General features: G+C 40.2%; 1 protein-coding gene across 1 annotated transcript in view; it reads left to right on the top strand.

The window, feature by feature from the left end:
* EPHA6 (EPH receptor A6) overlaps window positions 1-20,711 on the top strand; it is a 1,136,602-nt gene that overhangs the window by 208,962 nt on the left and 906,929 nt on the right.

Genomic DNA, 20,711 nt, shown 5'->3' with positions numbered 1-20,711 from the left:
TCAGCTCCTCATTTTCCTTTCCCCCTTCTCTCCCCGCTCCCCCTCCCCCATGAACCCTTGATAATTTATAAATTATTATTTGATTATATCCCACACTGCCTGTTGTCTCCCTTCACCCACTCCTCTGTTGCCCATCCCCCAGGGAGGAGGTCACACATAGATCCTTGTGATTTGTTCCCCCTTTCTACTCCCACTTCCCTCCCGGTATCACCATTCTCACCACTGGTCCTGAGGGGTTCATCTGTCCTGAATTCCCTGTGTTTCCAGTTCCCATCTGTACTGCTGTGCCATCCTCTGGTCTAACCAGGTTTGTAAGGTAGAATTGGGATCATGATAGTGGTGGGGAGGAAGCATTTAAAAACTAGAGGAAGATTGTGAGTTTCATTGTTGCTACACTGCACCCTGAGTGACTCATCTCCTCCCCACTACCCCTCTGCAAGGGATATCCATTTGCCTACAGATGGGCATTGGGTCCCCATCACGCGCTGCCCTCATTTAAGATGATATGATCCCCCCCCCCACCTTTGGTGCTTGAAACCTGGTGCCCTCAGCCCTTCATGATCACACATGTTGGTGTGCTGCTTCCATGTGAGCTTCATTTCTTCTGGTCTAGATGACTGCTTGTTTACTTTCAAGTCTTTAAGACCCCAGACGCTATATCTCTCGATAGCTGGGCACCATCAACCTTCTTCACCACACTTACTTATGCACACATTCCTCTTCAGCATTAATGTGGGGAAGGTGATCATACAATAATGGTTTTTGTCCTTTGGTGTCTGCTACCTGATCCCTTCAACCCCTTGTGATCACACAGGCTTGTGTGCTTCTTCTGTGTGGGCTTTTTTGCTTCTGAGCTAGATGGCTGCTTGTTTGCCTTCAAACCTTTAAGACCTCAGATGCTATATCTTTTGATAGTCGGGCACTATCAGCTTTCTTCACCACGTTTGTTTATGCACATGTTTATCTTCAGCAATCGTCGGGAAGGTGGGTATCATGGAATGACCATTTAGCTGAGCAAGGTGCTATTGTATTAAGGGAATGCGCATGATGAGGCCCAATGTCCACCTGCTACCCTACTACTAAACCAATAAATGTATGCACATAGGTCTATTTCCCTCAAAATCATAAATATATTTACATATTTACATGTCTATATTTAGGCCTCTATGTATGCCCTTTTCCTCCTACTCCTTTCCTCTATTTCAGTAATTTCTCTCAGTTACCTTGCCCTTGGTCACTCCCTGCCAGTCTACCCATCCCCTCCCTGCCACTGGTTTTGAACCACTCATTGTTCCCTTGTCCCTGGGCTGGCCAACACAGAGGTAGTCACTTTAAACAAAATTATTACAAAAGAAGATACCAAGATATCAGAAGATAGAAAAAACTGCCAACAAAAACACAAGAGAGATACTAATTTAGAGAAAGGTTAACACTAACAGGACTCAATCTTTCAAAAAATATAGAAAGGTAGGTAATACTATTTAGCTCTTTGTATGAAGTCAGTAGAACCCTGAAACCTAGCACAGTCAAGGATTTCATGAAGAACAAAAATCATAGACAACTACCTTTCATGAATCACAATCCATCATCGTGTGGATTTCATACCAGGTTACAAGGGGAGTTTGATACTAGAAAATAATGAAGTCCACCACATAAGTAAAACAAAAATGAAAAACCATCTGATCCTATAAACTTATGCAAAAACACAATAGATAAAATTCAACAACTTTTCCTGACAAAACTCTCAGTAAAACAGGAATAGAAGAGTTGTTCTTCAATGTAATTGGGGGATGTATGTAAAACCAGCAGCCACCATTATATTTTCATACATATAGCAGGCCTCTTCTCTGTTTATTTTCCAACTACAACTCTGCCCTGGGAGTATTTTACTATGTGACATTGTGAAAATTTAAAAAGAAATAAAGTTGGGTGCATTTACCAAAATATCACCTGGGAGGAGGGAGTGGTTGATACAGAAATATGAAAGCACCTGTTATTTGCATAAAAAATTAACTGATGTGCTTTCTTGAGAATGGGGGTGAGACAAAGCTGTCCATTATCACCACGCTTATGTGAGATAAAATTGGAAATCCTAGCTACAACAGGAAGACAAGAACGAGAAACAAAGTCATTCAAATTAGAAAAGTAGTAACATTACATCTTTTTGAAGGGCTAATGATCCTACACACGGAGCACCCAATGAGCCTTCAAAAATGCTGCTGGAACTTATAGAAGCTCACATGCCGGGGGCGCTGTTTAATAAAGTTCTTTATTTTACCTCTCCGGCTTCTAATATTAATTGCAATGGCTACCCAGAACACATGCACAACTACACCAAAATCATGACTAAAGGGTTGATTAAGGAAGTTTAGACGTTTTAAAATGAGTGAGAAATACTCAGGGCTTGTTTATCAGGACATCTTATAAAGTTTTTTTCCCCCAGATGTGCTAATAAATTCCCAAAGAGCATACCACTCTGCTATAACACTCAATCTAAAGGCATTAAGCTTAAACTCCTCGGGTCAGAAAGTCTCACTTGCTGAATTAAGTGCCCAGAGGCACCCCCACTCAGCAAGCAAGCCTCCTGAACGAAACTACTCAACTTCCTTGCTCCTTAGGTTGACAAGTACCTCACTCTGTTCCATGCTCTGGCTCCTGGTTCTCTCCTTGCTCCTTTGGTGTTATCTCTCTTCTTCTGGACTAAGGAGATTGATTCACTGTGCAGGACGCTTGGGTCCAGAAAATGCGCTTCACTACTGGCTCTTACTGATAATAAGGTCCCTCCTTCTGCTGCTCTAAGGGCTTATTTCATATGCAGCATGACACACCCCAGGAAGTCCTGCTCACCGTTATTCACAGGTGAATCTTGTCAGTATTTGTCCCACCTTCTTATCAGACCCATGAAAGAAAAGGTGCTTCGGTGGGAGCTTGAGATTTTGGCTAGTAGGATCTCCACACTAAATAATTAACAGTCCCTGTGAGGAGGGTCAAACTAGTCAAACTAAACACACAAGTATTAGTTGAGTTTCTCTATTCTAACAATGAATTTACTTTAAAAATCAAGAAATAATGTTTACATAGTCCCCAAATCAAGAAATTTCCCAGGAATTAACCTAATACAGGGACATGAAAAAGTTATGAATGAAATAATTAAAAAACTACCAAGAAACTAAAGGAGACTCACAAATAGGGAAAGATATCATATGCTCATTTACTACAAGACAATAAAGTAGAAAAACCAATTTCACCTAAAATAGCAATGTGAGCCTGATACAAATCCCAACACATTCCTTTCTGAATGGAACAATGACTACCAATTTCATATTTCATATGGGAAGGAATGAAACCCTGAATTGCCAACACAATATGGGGGGGAAAGCATCATATCTCTATAACAGCTATTATAAAAACTATCTTGTATTGGTTTAACAATAGATACATTGATTACTAGAATAGAATTGAGAAATCAGAATTAATCCTAGCTCTCTATGGATAACCAATTTTGAATAAAGTTTCCATGTCTATTCAGTAGGGCAGATGTAGTTTCTGTATAATCAGTGTTCATTTCTGCCCTTTTGAGGTGCACATCATCCTTCAAAGGCCACACCAAAAGGATTCTATGTGGAAACCCCAATGAGCAAGAGAATTTACCTCCAACTCACCTGCAGCAGATTTAAGAAACTAACGTACTCCCTTAGAGTTAAGGCTGAAATTCCCTAGTATGAGAAGCAGATGGCTGCCACACCAACGTGGTGTGGTCTTGGATTTGGTTTAGATCACTTGATTTGAGGGTGCCAAATGAATGGTTGTCCAGGACTGCCACATATTTACTAGATTGGTGCTCCCCTTGCTTTCATATGGCATGTGTTAGTCTGCTATGCATGGTTCTGCCACTGCGAGCGCTACTGAAAGTGACACTCATCCTCACCCTCTATTGTCCGTGTAAATCATATCCAGTCACTTGAGCATTTAATCTGTATAAATGAAACGTTCATGAATTGCAGTCTGAAAACAGCCTATATGTGTATAATTTCCTTTTCTTAAAACCTATATGATTGATTAAATTAAGGGTTCTACCAAGAGAATTACCTTATGCCCCAGGGAAAAGTTTTACAATATTCTCTATCATAAAATAATGATATCTCTAAAGTAATGCAGAGATACAGGATTGGGTTTGGGGCTTGGACTTAATCCTAGCCCTAATATAAAAGCCTGAGTCCTTAAATACATGGCACTGCTTGATACTTGCCTTCATCACTGAAAATATTGGTTCTGAAACAAAGCGTCATGAAGAAATCAGGTGGTAACTGGCTATCAGAAAGAATGGCGTCTAGGGTCGAAAGAACTTAAAGCAAGTAATCATCTAAGGAAGGCATCAGCTAAGTTCACATGGAAGAAGCATATCATCCTGGGAGATCCAAGGATGTAAATAATCAAACCCAAACTCGAAAGAATGAATCGTATTAAATTCCTAGCACCCAATTTGCAGAAGGCTATGGATGATAGTGGAAACCCAAAATCTATTTGCAAGGTCCCCACATGGACTAAGCCTGCAGTGAGTCACCTCTGACCACAGTCAAGGGTGTGAATCGCCTTTCTATCAAGCAGAGAGCATTATGAGGCTGCTTATGGCAGAGGTAGTTAGGTTAAAATGAAACACCTTTTCATTTGAGCTCCCATTTGACCCATTTTAAAGTGGTTTCAGCTTTTAATATTGTCTGCTATCTTTTCCATTGAGGTTTTTCTCTGTTTGGTCATCATTGTGGGAGGGTGGGAGTGATGTTATACTTTTTTGCTTCCTATTTGTGTTTGTAGGTTTTGTTTTTGTCCTGTTTATGTTTCTGCATAGCAATCCAGGATAGGTGAATTTGTAGACACAGTAACTGGATTCATAATTATTTAGAGGCATGACAAGAAGAGGTTAGGGGAAATTTGGGAACTAACAGTGAGTACCAGAAATAGGGAAATGTTCTGAAATTGAGTGTTGTGATGATTGCATAGTTTTTCTTAATATTATTGAACTACTAAACTATATGATTAGTTATTTGCCAATAAAGCAGTTTTATATGTCCACCTGCAGAAAAGAGAATCAGGACCCATACATCCACGAAGAGCAAGCTTCAAAATGGATTAATAATGTAAATGTAAAACCTGAAACCATAAAATACCTAGAAGTAAATATAGCAAGGAAATTATGAAGTGTGGTGTTTTATAAAAATATTATAGTGATCACAATACAGAGTACATGCATAGGAAAATGTAAACTGGGATCAAATAAGTATTTAAAGGTTATGCTCATGGAAAAATGAGTAAAGAGTTAATCTACAGACTGGGGAAAAATATTTCACATGACTTATTTGATAAGGGTTTACTATTTTAAATGTATAGAAAATTATACTAAACAAATAAACAACTCAATCACAAAATGGACAAAAGACAACAATTTTTTTTACAAAAGGGAACATTGTATCTAATTCAATTAATAAAAATATAGAAAGATATTATGATCATTAGTCATTTCATAAAATAAAACCCAAACAACCAAACTCACTGCCATCAAGTTGATTCTGACTCAGTGATGCAGCTTTCTATTTTTTTTTTAAACATAGAAACTTCCTAATTTTGGTGAAACAAAAGGGATACCTAATGTGGATGTAAGGAGAACAGCATAACTTAAGTAAAAATAGGTTTTTGATTATAATTGAGTATCTGCTGTTGTTAGTTAACGTAGAATCAGTCTGGGCTAATAATGACCATATATATGACAGAACAAAATACTTTATGGTTATACACCACCCTCATAATGATTATCCTGGAGCTCGGTGCTAGTTATATGATCTGGTGTCAACTTGAGACTATTAAGAGTGAGGAGGTGGAGTTTAGCCTATCAATCAGGTTGCTGCTTGGTGACCTCATTTGGAGGCTCTGTATTGCTAAATAGCTCCCTGGAGGCGGGACACACACACTCTGCTTCGTCTTCCTGTGTGACATTCCTGCTGACAAGCCCCTTGGAGCCTTGGAGCTGGATGAGATCCACGCCAGCACTCAGATCCTCCCACCGCCACTGATTAACAATGTTCTTTACAGGTGGCCACTGATTTTCTAACGTTTCTTTGGTAATGGAATCCCTGTTCAACTGGAGGAGAAAAGGCATTCTATCTTCAGAAGTAGTAACATATCAAAACAGAAGAGCTGTTCCCTGATCTCCAGCTGTTTTTAGGAGGAATCACCCTAACATGCTAAAAAACAAAAACAAATAAACCCTGGCAACAGCAAGCAGCGACGCAGTGTAATATTAAAATTATAGATAATATTTCTATATTTATATGTAAGTATATAATATACATATAAATATGTATTCAAATATAACATATATATTTGTATTTTTTCTTCAAGTCAGTTCCAACTCATTGTATCCCTAGAAGAGCAGGGCGAATGCACACTGTGGGTTTCTGAAGCTGTAAATCATTACAGGAGCAGAAACATTCACTTTCTCCTGCCCAGCGGGGAGCACCTTAAAGCTTGGTTTGTACTGACCCAGACGCTCTGTTTGAAAACCAAAATGGGCACAAAATGTTTCAAAGCAGAGTACCACCGTCTAGGTTTGCTCTGGATCACAGAGAGAACCTACTTGACCAGGTGAGCTTCTATTCTAAGTACACATGTTTTTTCCTTGCACCCCCACCAAACATGCACAAAACAACGTGAAGCCAGAGCCCACCCCCGAATTTATTAATTACTTCTACCAAAAGCTGAAACAGAACACCAAGTTCCAGAAGACTCTGAGTCACTCCAGACCTAGGCATTCCAGGCAAATAGGACAGAGGGAAAGAAGGAACAATTCACTCTTGAGAAAACACCCAGGGATGATTTAACAGGACTTGGTAGCATTTCTGGAAGCACTGCAGCACAGGTTGTAATTCCAAAAGTACTTACCACTGTGGAGCCACTAAGGGTTCCTGGAAAAGTAAAGGGAAGCACCGTTTTGTCTGCTGTCAAGGTGTCTGATCCTACAGAGATTCTACTAGGAGTGACAGCTGTGGGTTCCTCTCTTTCAACCATATCACTTCATCTGGGGTACAAAATATGCCCCATCTGAAATATAAGTTCAGGAGAACCTTTCTTAAGTCTTAAAGGAGACAATAGCAACCCAAAGACACAGCCACACAATCTAGATGAGCGAGAACATTAGCATCAAGTTCAAATGGTAGCCAAGGAGTCATAGCCAGACACCTGCTTAAATCAGGCATGGAACACACAGGGAGTCGTCACAAATTCATGATGGCTGGCATTTGTTACAGGTGGGACTAGAGAAGATTGGGACACATACATTACATGAACTAGAAAGGTTTGCAAGATAGGTCCAGGACCTTCTGATCAATGCAGTCAGGGTGAGACAGAGGGCAAAACTAATGACTATTTGAGCCCCTGTACTGTCCCCAGTACAGTGACCTCCATCAAAGAGGTAGCCAGGCAAGCCTCTAAGAGAGAGTGCCTCCTTGGGCAGGTTGGAGAAGGGTACAGATACATTACTTACCAAGGCCCTCTGCCTGAAGGCGAGATAATCTACCTCCTTGGTTAGCTGTTAGAAAGAATGCAATGAAGGCTTAATCTTTGGGGGGATCCTGTGAGTGGATTTGGAGCTATCAGTGTCATCCATAATCTTGGCAAACTGGGGTGCTCAGAATTCTAGCTCTAATATAATATAATTAAAATTTTGCTGAATCAGTACAATTTTTGCTGAGGATTCTTAAAAAAACAATTGTAGCAGTACAGCAACAGGGAACTGTCAGAAATGTATGCAAATTCAGAAGAGGGCAAAGAGGAACGGATATAACTGCTGATGTCATACTGAACTTGAGGGAAAGGCAGACTCACAACAAGAGGTTTGTCTTGTGAGAAGTAGTCAAAATGCTGCTTCGAAGTGATTATGATAAGTCCTTGTTTCATTTTTCCTTGGACATTTTATCCGGAGGGTCCAGTCCCTTGGAAAAGAACAGCCTGCTGGGTAAAGTAGAATGTCAGGGAGGAAGCGGAAGACCCTCGACAAGGATTGCTACAGAGGCTGTAACAATGGATTCAAACCTGAAAACTGCTGTGAGCATGAAGGAGGATTGGGCAGTTTCCTTCTGTTATGTGCCATCGCTTTGAGCTGGAAAGGACTCGCTAGCGTCTAACAGTAAGAACAGCAGTGGTTGTGTGCCATTCTGATTGTATATGATTAGTGGAATTAGGAATAGAAATGACACAGTACCATCAATATATACAGTATAACCCGTGAAAACAGGAACTTGAGCAAGGCAATGAATGGTTGATATGTTGCAAGGTTAGTGACAGATACCAACAACTTTTTGCACTTTTGATTTTTACCTGTTGACTTTTACAGAACTACATTAGTCTCTGTGTTGGGAAACTGAAAGAAGTCCAGAGAGAGTGTTCAATTTTATGGAAAAAAAATAGAAGCGAGGAGGAGGAGAAGAAGGAGAAGAAACGAATGTTCAGCCTTTGTTTTGGAGGCAATATGTTCCCTGAGAAGGAAGTGTGGAGCCACGGGCTCCTTCCCGAGGAACTGCATTCAGTATCTGCATTTCAAACCAGCATACTGTGGAACTGTGTCTGGGCCCCCTCTATTGTCTTGGATTGTTTCGTTTTGTTTTTCGTGTTCACATATCACTGGGGATGAGCTGTTAGCTTTTGTTGTTGGGGGAGTATGAAGGTCTACTCAACAGGAGCGCTGGGAGCAGGATGATTAGTGATAATCACAAGGTCAGTAGTTCAAGAACGGCCCCTGTTGGGAGAAAGTTGAGGCTTTCCACTCCTGTAAAGAGCTCGGGTTTCTGAAGCCCCCAGAGTTTGTTCTCCCTTGTCCTGTAGGGTCTGCTGAGAGCTGGAAGCCCGTGGTGCTGGACATTTTTCCACTGGAGAAAAAGTAGCAGGTTTCCCCCCAGCGTTTGCGGCCACAACACAAGGAGCCACATGAGACAGCAGGATAAGGCAACACAACAGGACAGCAAACGGAGCAAAGATTTCATAAGAAAAGGACTTTTTCATCACAAAGAAGGTCCCTGACTACTTGAAGAAGACCCCATCTAGTGTCATGCCACTAGGTTTTCTAGAGGTCAGGTGGGGGGACCTCAGACTTTGCCCTGCTTCCTCATTGCTCCTTATTCTTGCATCCCGATTGGTCCATATTTCAGCACGATGATTGCCCACCTCATTGTCATTCGAGGCGGTGCTGACGTGCGTCATCCAGACGTCCGGTGGAGAGGTCATGGGAGGCAGTAGGGATGGGTCATCCACACCTCTAACTGACGCTCACAGGGTCACATGAGCCAGAACAGACTCTATGGCAGAGTTTTGGCTTGGGCAGGGGGGAGGGGTGGTACACAAATTTATTCCAGGCTTATGAAAGGTTTCGCTGAAATGCTGTACTTTCAGATAGTAGGGAAGCCTATCCGTGGTGGTATCCTGGCAACCTGATTAATTTGCTACCAACTGTCTTAGTTTTAGTTCCCTTGTGTGCACATGCAGAGGATTTGACTACAAGTATTGAACTACGGATACTTCACTCAGGAGTTGCAGAAAGCACAGGTGCGAGAGTGGATGTGATCCAGTGACGAGGATGCAGCCAATAGGGGCCCTTTTCTAATTGTTTATTACTGTGGGCGTGGCACTCCTTCCCACAGGTACACTTTAAAGAAGGGTGCACAGTGCACACTTCAGACACAGAATTCTCTGAGGCCCTTGCCGAGGACTTTGCCACTGTGGGTGCTAATTTCTCAGCATGGTGAGCTCATGCGTGCACGGAGCGCCGCTCTTCTGTAGGCCTTGCGAGTGAAAGCCCTCATGCTCTCAGTGAATGTTAGCCAGAGAAGCCCGAAGGGTCAATAGGAACAGCATGGGCAGCATCTGCTGTGAGCAGAAATGAAATTAAATGTAATTGATGTCAGATGCACATGGGGAACACTGAATGCCATTCTAGGGAAGGGTTGAGAATCGGTCGTCTTTCCAGGGAGTTGTCTTTGAAGTTTTCTTGAGAGGGAATTTGAGAAGACTTGTGATATAAGAACATTACACTGAAGGTGTGTAGTGATAAATTGGAAGACAGAAGCTAACTTGGGTAGTGTAGTTAAGAGATTGATATTAGAAGGTTTGTCTTTCTTTGCAGATACTATAGGGCCTGAAATAGGAGTATGATAGGGTGATTTTTCTTTTATTATGAGTTCTAATTGTAACCCACAGACAGTCCTAATCCTATAGCTACTTTTAGAAGTTTTCACTAGAGAAGATTTATTCATCTGATACCCCAGAAAAAAGCATTGTATATAAAGGAAGGTATTTGTTCTCAAAAGCATTATTAATTGATCAGGATGAAGGACGAATATCACTAAGGTTATATTTCTATGTTTAATTGTGAAGAGTCACATAAAAATTTCACTCTTAATTTAACTTCAATGCCTTGTTTTTGCAAAAGCAAATTAACCTCATTCAGGTAAAAGCAGCTTCCTGCCGGAGAGGCAACAGCTCCCTGGCCTGATTTTCTGAGTCTGCCAACCTTGTGCAGTCACCTACAAGTACCCTGTAAGCACATCTTCATATCTAATGAAACTGGGTGAAGAAGAGAAAAACAAATTAACAAAATAAGAAGTACTGGAGATTAATTTTCTGGATCGTCTGAGACCAACTTAGACAATCTATTCATATGTATGTCATTCAGCTGGCTGCACTGTCATCTTTCTAAGTAACACCAAATGTATCACTTGCTTGCATATGTTATCCAAATTGAGACGACAGGTTAACATCTCAGCTGCATCCCACTGCTCCACAAAAACACCAACTTTAATGCCTTCCAGATCCTTCTAACTCACTGCCATTGAGTCAACTCTGACTCATGGCGACAGTACAGGGCAGAATAGAATCTATCTCTAGCATTTCTGAGACTGTAACTTTTATGGGAGCAGAAAGCCTCATCTTTCCCCATGGAGCAGCTAGCGAGTTAGAACGACTGGCCTTGTAGTTAGTAACCCAGGGCTTAATCCCCTATACCACCAAGGCTTCGCATCCTTAGGTACCTCCTTTATGTTGTCCCTGGTATGTTAAACCAAAGCAAGCAGAGATATGTTAGGACCTCGGGTAGTGAGAACACAAGTGCTATGGTTTGGATTGGGATCTATGTACAGATATTATAGAAGGTGAGAAACAAATGGGTAATTAGTATATACAAGCCAAATCTTTGGAAAGCACCACTTTTCTGTCGGTTGGAAACACCGTGGTGGCTGGCATGTTGCCATGGTGCTGGAAGCGTGCTTGGCTATATTTTAAATACCAGTAGGGGCCCCCACTATGAAAATGTTTCAGCTGAGTTTCCAGACTGAGAAAACATGAAGGTCTTATGCTGTCCTCTTATGAGCGATTAGTTACGAACATCATATCAATAGCAGTGGGACTTTGTCAGATAAAGTGCTGAAAGATGCCATAGAATGTCCATTTTGAAGGAGTTTGTCTCTGAAAACCTCACGAACATCAGCCAAAACTTGTCGCATAAAATGCAGGAAGGTGAGTTCTTTGGGGTGGAAGGGATTCAAAATATAACCAGTGAAGAGCTGGCCCCTCAAATGGAGTCCATCACAATGATGTGGAGAGAAGAAAGCTTTGGGGCTTCTGTTTCCTGAGAAACGAAAATAGCTGCAAACATCCATCAATAACCTGCAAGTGGAATACATGAAGATGAACTTGGTAAAACTGGAGAGCATCAAAAATTAAATGGAACACATAAAAACTGATATCCTAGGCCATTAGTGAACTGCAATACACAGGTTACGTCATTTTATATCAGATAATAAAATTTACCATGTTGGGAATGATAAATTCAGGGGGAATATTGTCATATTCAGCATCAAGACCATTTCAGGATCTCTCTTGCAGTACAATGCTATCAGTGATAGGATAATATCTACATACCTATAAAGAAGTCTAATTAATACAACTATTATTCAAATGTATATACCAGCCACCAGTTAGTGATGAAGAAATTAAAGAATTTTACCACCTTCCTCGGTCAGAAATTGATCAAATATTACTCAAGATTCATCGGTAATTATTGATGATTGGAGGGCAAAAGTTGGAAATAAGTAGAAAGGGAACTACTTGGAAAATATAGCCTTGACGATATAAGCAAAGGAAGTTGGAGATCACTGGATAGAAGTTTGCAAGCCCCTATTTTAAATATCCTTTTGCCCCCTATGAGTTTTATTGAGATACAATTCATATATCATAGCCTTCCATAGTTCAGTCATATTAGAAAGAGTTGTGTGAGGAGGTTACCAAAAACTCCGCATTGGGCGGAGCAGAATTTCATAGTGCACATTTTTCCCACTAGGAGAACAGTGAGCAACTTGAAACTTTGGAATTTAGAGCAGCTAAGACTAATATAATCAGCGAGGAACTAAAAGAGCTGAACAGTACATTTCAAAGGCAGCTTCAGAAGGTAAAGTAAAGCATTGTAATGAAATGTACAAAAACCTGATGGAAACCAAAAGGGGAGCCCACAACCAGCAATACCACAACCGGAAAGACCTGAAGACAAACCCCAAGTCTCCAGCTGCATTACTGAAGGATGCCAACCACTGAATCTCACTGCTCTGGAATCAACTATGAGTAGGGATAGTGAAGGGTACGATGAACAAAATACTGGATGATGCAATCAGCATCAAAATAAAGTGGACGAAATACCACAACGCTGGTCAGTGTTTGACCATTTCTCGGTAGCACATGATCAAGAACTGATGGCACTGAAGACAGAAGTCCGAGCTGCCCTGACGGCATTAGGGAAAAGAACGACTCCAGGAATTGACAGAGCACCCTTTTCAATATTTCAAACACAAAACGCAGCAGGAAGCATTCCCTAGCCCAGGCCAAGAAATTTGGGAGACAACTACCTTGCCAACTGACTGGAAGAAATTCATATTTATTCCCATTCCGCTGAAAGTGACTCAATAGATTGCAGTTATTAAAAAATATGATTAATATCAAATACAAATAAATTCTGCTGAATATAGTTGAAGATCCGTTGCAGCTATACAACAACAGGTAACTGCCGGAAAATCAACTGAATTCAGATGTGCAACAAAGGGACATTACTGACATCAGATGGATCTTTGCTGAACACAGAGAATAAGAGAAAGATGTGCGCTTGCATTTTACTTAGCACACAAACATATTCATCTGTGTGGATCTGTGGTAGTTATATAATCTGTTGTCAATTTGAAATTTAAGAGTTAATGGGTGGGGTTTAGCCTGTCAATCAGGTCACAGTTTGAAGACCTCATTTGGAGCCACTAGAGAGAAAAATACCTCGTTGGAGGTGGGACACACACTCACTCCATGGGAGACATTCCTTCTGACAAGACACATGGAGCTACACTAGAGCCCTGGAGTTGGAGGAGCCACGTGGAGACCCCACCACACTGGATCACAAGACTTTCCATCCACTGGCCTGTGATCTTCCTGAATTTAACATCCTTGCATGTGTTGGGTGAGTCTGAAGAGGAATTTATAGCCTGGTATCGGACATGTGGGCTAATGTCACAGTTATGGACTTGATCTGGACTGGCCTGGGATGTTTTCTCAATATTCAATTACTCTTTGACATAAAATGCTCTCTTACACACATATGAGTGTCTATGAATTTGTTTCTCTCGTGGACCCAGACTAACACGGGATCATAACAAACGATGGATAACATTGGGAAGAATGGGAACTCCAGACACTTCGTTGTTTTTGTTCAGAATTGTTCAAACAAAACACGGGGACACTGCATACTCTAATATCAGGAAATGTGTGTGCCCGAGCTTTATCCTTTTAACATACTTATTCAATGTATATAATGTGAAAATAATCCCAGAAAGTAGAATATGAAGACGAATGGGACATTAGGATTAGGGAAAGGTTTTGTAACATCCTGCAATATTCAGATGACACCACCTTGCTCACTGAAAGCATGGAGAATTTGAAGCACTGCTGATGAGCAGACAGAAGCCTTTATCCTTACAATTGGATCAATAGACAACATTTTGATAAATATTGAATTTTTCAAGAATTTCATTTTAATTAGATTCACAATTCATACTAATGGAAGTCGTAATCAGGAAATCAAAGGTTATATTGCATCAGACAATTCTATTGTGCAAGATCTCTTGAAAATGTAAATGAGCAGAGATGTTACTTTGAGAAGTTGTGCCATATCCAAATCATGTCATTTTCCATTGCCTCATGTATACGTGTAAATTGGGCAGTGAATAAGAAAGATGAGGAGTAATTGATGCATTTGAATTTTGTTAGCAAAGAATATTGTATCAAGCACATTTGTACATATGTTTCCATCATCCTTTTCTTTCTTTTTTTTTCCCTTGGGCCAAGCACATTTGTACATTTATTGCCCTCATCATTCTCAAAACATTTGTTTTCTACTTGAACCCTTTGTATCAGCTCCTTGGTTGGTTGGAGGGGACAGATGGAGGAGGGAAGGGAAGAAAGAGCTTTATATACAAGAGCAATTGAATATTGAGAAAATACCCAGCCCAATCCAGATCAAGTCCATAAGTCCGATGTTAGCCCATATGTCCGATAACAGTCTACAAAGTCCTCTTCAGACTCACGAAACAAATGCGATGATGCAGAATGCAGGAAGATCACAGGCCAGTGATCTTGTGGATCCTGTGGCATTATAAGCATCTCAGCGCTGACAGGGGTGTCCATGTGGCTTCGCCAGCTCAGGGGACTAGCGTAGCTCCATATGTCTTGTTAGTTACTATGTCTGCCAGGGAGTGAGCAGAGAAAGTGTCTCCTGCCTCTAAGGAACAAACATCAGAGTTCCCAGAATTCTCTGGAGAAGACCAGGCCCACAGAGAGGCCTCATTGGCTGTGTCCTGATTGGCAGGCTAGATTCCACTCCTACACTCTTAATCCTCAAATTGACACCAGATTATGTAACTACCACAGCTGGGTAAAATGCAAAGTCAGTGAAAAAGAAGAAAATCCTCTGTAAGCTGGATTGTCACAGTGCTATAACAATGAGGTCAGACATACCAACACAGGGCACTCAAGTCCATCAGGAGCATTTGTGATAAAGACGATTTGTTAAAGTTGAATGTTTGTTGTTTCTTTACTGTAGTAAAGAGCTCTGGTCATACAGTTGGCTCAGCATTATGCTCCTGGCCACAGGTGTGTTAACTCAAAATACCAGCCACTCAGTGCTGTAATAATTAGGCTTTCTGCCCCAAATTTACAGCTTCAGAAACTCTATGGAGAAGTTTTGGTCCTTTGTTTCATTTTGTTGGTTATAAGGTAGGAACTAATTCGATAGCACCTAACAACAATATAGTTATTATGATTCATAACTCACTTGATGACAATGGGTTTGGTTTGATTTGACTTATTGTAAAAATGCTCAAATATGATATTTATTGCATCTTATTCATTGATTAATTAGAAATTCCAACCTTTTATAATATCAATATCCATTGACTAAGTATAAATCCCAAGTTTTCATGATATTAATTAAGGCCTACTGACATTTAGAAAATGGATTTTTATATAATATTTTTTCCTCAAGATATCATATCTCTTGAGAAAGCATCCCTTATTTTTAATTAACATTATCTTTTTTCCTATAATATTTTTATTCTTTTCATAGGATGAATCTATAAAAAATAATACTCTTATTTTTAAAGCTAAGTTATCCTCAGCAGTTGTTGCAAAATATGCCATGAATTTTTACTTTTAAAAATTAAGTATCTTTATAGTGCTAATAAAAAAGTTTGTTTGCCCAAAGTGAAATAGAAATGTATCAGCACATGATGAATTTTTTGCTTCTTGTTTTAGTCTCTGAAACTAGTGATCACTTAAATGCAGACCCTTCACTCTTCTGCTGCAAACACAGATTTATGTTATTAACTACATGCCTAGCAGGAGGATGCAGGGCACTAGTTTTCTAACTTTATGTCAGTATGTTGATTCAAAGTGAATATTGAAGTGGTTCTGAGGAAAAAGCGCATTAGAATAGGAGACCCATTTAACAGGCATTTCTTCCATAGAGCATATTAGATGCTTATATATTAAAAAGTAAAGCCATTTGGGGGCACATACTGAAATACTTATGTACACTTAACAACTTTAAATTACTGGGCATACAGAAAGTAAGATAAACAATTTGGGGGAAAAATTACATATGTGTTTTGTTTTGTTTTGTTTTTACCAATTTAAGGCTTCCAACCATTCCACCTTGTCATTTGTAAAATGAAGTTGAAGGACATTTTATTCCCCTCCGTGACTCTTTTTGTCACTTAATTTTCTTTGTCTCGAAGGACACTTTGTCACAGCCTCGTAGTATTGGAAAACTAGGAACATGTTCTAAGGAATCAGGCTAAGAATTACAGATCTCTGAACAATCGATTGCTGTTTCTTCACTTTGTTTTCCATCGACCTATAGATTATTTTGTACTTTTGATAAAAAATGAATAGCTATAAGAATTGACTCTCTTCTTGCTTTTTAAATGAATCACTTACCCAAATGATGTGTCCTGACTTCCTCAATGCTGTTGAGTTCATGCTGACTCATAGTAACCCTGTAGGGCAGGGGAAAACAGCCCCTGGGGGCATCCACAGTGTCACTATTCACTGGATTAGAAAGTCTCATCGTTCTCCCTCAAAGGTGGGTGGTTTAGAGCTGCTCCCCTTGCAGTGAGTTCCCCAGTGCATTCCCACGACACCCCCAGAGCGCCGATGATGTTAGCCTGTCAGCCTGTAGGAATTTGCGTCTTTGGAAGGACGATTCCTTATTATATTCGATTCCTTTGAATATTTTCACTCTACAAATTTCTTCTAACCACATATTCAAGAAACCATTTTCTCCACTTATTTTCTCCATTGTTGCTTATAGCTGGGATCTATTGTAAACGGAGACAGGACTAACTTGAGGGCTTACTAATTTTACTACCAGAGTGTACATTATTCGTGTGATTTTTGCAAAGAGGAGCAGGCAATAGGGAAAAAGAAATTCCACTTGCATATAAATAAACATTCTCACTTGTGAAACACATATCAAAGGAAAGACTGAATTATTTTTCTATAGATACTTCAGTCCTCAGTGTTTTTAGAACATCTCCTTCCCTAATCTCTACCATCTGTGTATTTAAAGTGAGTATTATTATGTTTTTTCTTTTACTCCAAATCAGCCCAGTCGTGAAGTTTCGTAGGACGCTGGGGTATCTAGGGTGTGGTTTTACCTTTCATTTTTCTCTCTGAAGAGAAGAGAATATTGGTCTGAAGGTAATCGTTGCACGCATTTTTTTTGTTTTGTTTTTTGCTTTGGGCTCTAAGCAAGTTATCAGGTTTTATCATTGGAATTATAATTAGCTTTACAACAGCTATTCCATGGTGAGAAACGCCTTGTCAGCTTTTATTTTAGAGGTTGAAAGTTTACTTTAGAAATGAACATTTACATTCTTAGTTGAACACAAAAGAGTTTCAGAGAAAGAAGGCAACCGTTTGAGGGATGTATCCAGAATTTTGCAAAGCAGGGGTCAACTTACCCGAATATTTTCAGAATACTTTTTTTGCCTTTAAATACTATTTGATGGCTCTCTTTTGTTCTGTAAGAATTCCGTGGGATTCCATAATGACTGTCGTCGGTGGTTTAGGAATCGGTTTCCTTTTTCTTACTTGACGTCACTAAACTTAGCTTGCAGTAGCAGCAAACATTCACCACATGTAGGCGGGGATGAGTGTTTATAGAATGTTCAGGTACAAACGGATTGACTTCATAGCTCTTTGAATCTCCTATCACTTCTAACAAATGATCACACTACATAAGACTGCAGAAGAGATCTATTAAAACAAAAGGGTAGAGAGAGTTCTAGGTGCGGTAAGACTTAGGCTATAGACACGAACCTTTGGCAATTGCAGTCCATGTTATCTATTCAGTTGATAAATGTTTCTACCCTCTTTAAAACAAATATTCAACATGCTCTACAGCAATGGAATACCTGGTAACTGTAGAAATTAAATAACAGTAATCAAATGTGTAATAAGTCCTGTTGTTAAGTTGGTTAATTTTCAGCTGCTTTAGTTTTACATAATAGCAACCAAGGCTGAAATAAATCAATCCCTATAGCTCATTTTTAATTTAAGTTTTTAAATAACAGCATATTACAATTTACTACTATGTAATGTATTGAAAGTCAATAAAGGTAAACTCTCACATATGCTGCTACATGATAGAATATATCTAGAAAATTCTATCTGTTCTTATGTTCCAGTTGAGTAACATAGTCTTAGAATCTGCATGGGAAAGTTCTGCTCTTTGCTGTAAGGTACCATGCGGGGGCATCGACTTGATGGCAGTCGCATCTGAGTACTTAGGTATCTAAAGCCTAACTGAGGCACATAAACAGCCAGGTGGCTTATGGGACCTTCCTCTCAGCAGCCCTGCAGAGCAGCGGTTCTCAACCTCCCTCATGCCACGGCCCTTTCATACAGTTCCTCACGTGGTGGTGACCCCCATCCATAAAATTAATTTCTTTACTACTTCATAACTGTAATTTTGCTACTGTTATGACTCAGGTGACCCCTGTTAAAAGGTGGTTTGACCCCCAAGGGGTTCTCAACCGACAGGTTGAGAACCGCTGCTTTAGAAGATAATATATTTTTTTAATTTAAAACTTCTAATTGAGTAGGGTGTTCCAATAGCAGAACTTTTCCATCCATCACTATGAAATTCATGGATCCACTCCTGAATGAGAAGAAAAGCTAGCACAAGATGTCCACATCCAGGCCATAAGAACTAATACAGTTTTCAGGATATATATATATATTCCCGTACAAGCAGATGTAGCATGAGTTTTCCTTTACTGAGCTCTTTACTACATTACTGATTGGTAAATTGTTTGATATGTTGACATTTTGAATTTATACAATTTAAAATGTGTCATTACACACTACTGGTGGAACTAGTGAGTAAAGTTGCAATATTCAGAGAATGCTATGGTAATTCCTTAAGAAGTTTGAAATAGAAATACCATATGACCCACCAGTCCCTCTACTTGGCAACATGAATACACATATACATATCATGTGCACAACAGAACTATCCACAATTTCAAAATGATGGGAACAACTTATATAGAAGAATGGAGAAACACTATTGTATGTACATGCAATGGAATATTATGCAATGTTAAAGAATAATAAAGAGTCTGTGAAATACCACATTAACTGGATGAACCTGGAGGACATTATGCTGAAGGAAATAAACACAAAAGTTACAAGTTTTCTCTTAGACCACTATTTAAAAATCAAAAACAGATGCTCACCCGGTAGGAAATATATTTTGCTGGTTACTGGGTGTGGAAGCAGAGGGGAGATAACTTGCATGCCAGAGAGCAGATACATTTCACTTGGATAAGAGTGTGTTCAGAGAAAAGGCAGAGGCCTGGGAAGATAGTGAAGGAATGCAAGAATTAAAGGCAACAGAACTACATACTAGGATGTACAAAATCCTGCGATAATGGTGAACCGCAAAGAACACATGGGTCGACCACAGAATAAATGAGTGTGGGAGGAACAGTGGAATTATAACCACACACATATGTAGGTTTCATAGTGGCTATCTGGATGATATTGACAATGAAATGGAAAATACCATGGACTCCAGTCTGCCCTAGAGGAAGTGCAAGTAGGAGGCATCTTATAAGTGAGGATGGTAAGAATTTGTCTCGTGTACTTGGGATGTGTATCAAAAGAGAGCAGTCCCTGGGAAGGATGTCATGCTTGGGAAAGTAGGTTCACGATAGAGAGGACAACAGTCAGTGAGGTGGATTGACAGAGTGCCTGCACGGGGGGCCTCAAGCATGTCACTGGTTGTTTCAGGATGATGCATGACTGGGCAGTCTTTCATTCTGTTTGCAGAGAGTCACACTGCGTCAGAGCTCAGTGGATGGCACCTAACAGCACCAGCATCTGTGCTGTAAATCTATCCAAGAGAGTGGTGGAGCAGTCAGAGGGCAAAGTTCTGAAAACTTCTAGAACATGCCAAACACCTTGAGAGACTGAGTCCCACTGCCTGAGGACCCTGGACCATTGTCTTGGGGAAACTAAAGTCACCTGGCATAACATAGTTAAGAAATTTATGTGGAGGCCCAGTCTGATCTCTTTTTGTTACTCAAGGGAGAAAGAGAATCGAAGTCCACCCTAACCCAAGGTGGAGTGTCCAAGGCAGTAGTCCGACATGCCTCTGCACTACACCTTTGCTTTACACTCCTCGAACACCCACTCTTCCTCCCGCAGCGTTCTCCTGCTCTGCTGGGTGAGATAATATGTCGCTACAGCCACAAAGAGCTCCCAGATAATGCTCAGAATTATGGGGGTTCTTAGGGAAGTTAACAAGTTAGCACAAGTCAAGATCAGAAAACATTAAGGATACAGCCTTTTGTCAATAGCGATCGTGACCTTCAGCCTTTCACTCCGTAGTCCCTTAATGTCTGCTCTGTTCCACAGGTTCAGAGACCTTGAGCTCTGCCTCGTGATCTTGGTGCTGCTCCTAGACTTTGTCTTTTGGTCTCAGTACCATGGCCTCTGTTACTTTCACTCCTTTACCACTTCAGACCGGGATCTACATTCTTTCCTGGTGGCTCTTTCTTAATGGCTACAGAATT

This window comes from Tenrec ecaudatus, chromosome 2 (assembly GCF_050624435.1).
Source record: "Tenrec ecaudatus isolate mTenEca1 chromosome 2, mTenEca1.hap1, whole genome shotgun sequence".
NCBI classification, from domain to species: Eukaryota; Metazoa; Chordata; class Mammalia; order Afrosoricida; family Tenrecidae; genus Tenrec; species Tenrec ecaudatus.
The sequence above is the reverse complement of the archived record's forward strand: the minus strand, read 5'-3'. Positions and strand labels throughout refer to the sequence as shown.